The sequence below is a fragment of the Myotis brandtii genome, unplaced genomic scaffold (genome assembly GCF_000412655.1).
Source record: "Myotis brandtii unplaced genomic scaffold, ASM41265v1 scaffold105, whole genome shotgun sequence".
Classification (NCBI taxonomy): Eukaryota; Metazoa; Chordata; class Mammalia; order Chiroptera; family Vespertilionidae; genus Myotis; species Myotis brandtii.
Window position 1 is genome coordinate 6,427,855 of NW_005353538.1, and position 1,157 is coordinate 6,429,011.

Sequence of the window (1,157 nt, forward strand, 5' to 3'; positions counted from 1 at the left end):
GCCATCTTGGCTGACAGTTAATTTGCATATACTCACTGATTAGCCAATGAAAAGGGTAGCAGTCGTACGCTAATTACCATGTTTCTCTTTTATTAGTGTAGATTATTTTTTGGTTAATCCTCACTTGAGGATATTTTCCCATTGATTCTTAGGGAGAGTGGAAGAGAGGGAAAGACAGAGAGAAATATCGATGTGAGAGAAACACATCAATTGGTTGCCTCCTGCTTGAGCCCCGACTAGGGCCCGGGCTGGGGAAGAGCCTGCAATCAAGGTTCATGCCCATGATCAGAATTGAACCCAGGACCCTTTGGTCCTCAGCCTGACGCTTTATCCACTGAGCCAAACCGGCTAGGGCTATATGAGCTTTATTTACTTATTTGTTTGTTTGTTTATTCTTTATTGTTTAAAGTATCACATATGTCTCCTTCCCCCCCCCCCATTGACCTTTCCCTAGCCACTTCTGCCCCCCAGCACATGCCCTCATCCCCATACTCTCTGTGTCCATTGGTTAGGCTTATATGCATGCATACAAGTCCTTTGGTTGATCGCTTACCTCCCCCACCACCATCACCACCCCTGCTTTCCCTCTGAGGTTTGACAGTCTATTCATTGCTTCTGATGAACAGACTGTCTCTGGATCTATTTTTGTTCATCAGTTCATGTTATTTATTATATTCCACAAATAAGTGAGAGCATGTGATATTTATCTTTCTCTAATTGACTTATTTTGCTTAGCATAATGCTCTCCAGGTCCATCCATGCTGATGTGAATGGTAAGAGTTCTTTCTTTTTTACAGCAGCATAGTATTCCATCATGTAGATGTACCACAGTTTTTTAGTCCACTTATCTGTTGATGGGCACTTAGGCTGTTTCCAAATCTTAGCTATTGTAAATTGTGCTGCTATGAACTTAGGGGTGCATATATCCTTTCTGATTGGTGTTTCTGATTTCTTGGGATATATTCCTAGAAGTGGGATTACTGGGTCAAATAGCAGTTCCATTTTTAATTTTTTGAGGAAACTCCATACTGTTTTCCACAGTGGCTGCACCAGTCTGTATTCCCACCAGCAGTGCATGAGGGTTCCTTTTTCTCCACATCCTTGCCAGCACTTGTTAGTTTGTTGATAATAGCCATTCTGACAGGTGTGAGATGATA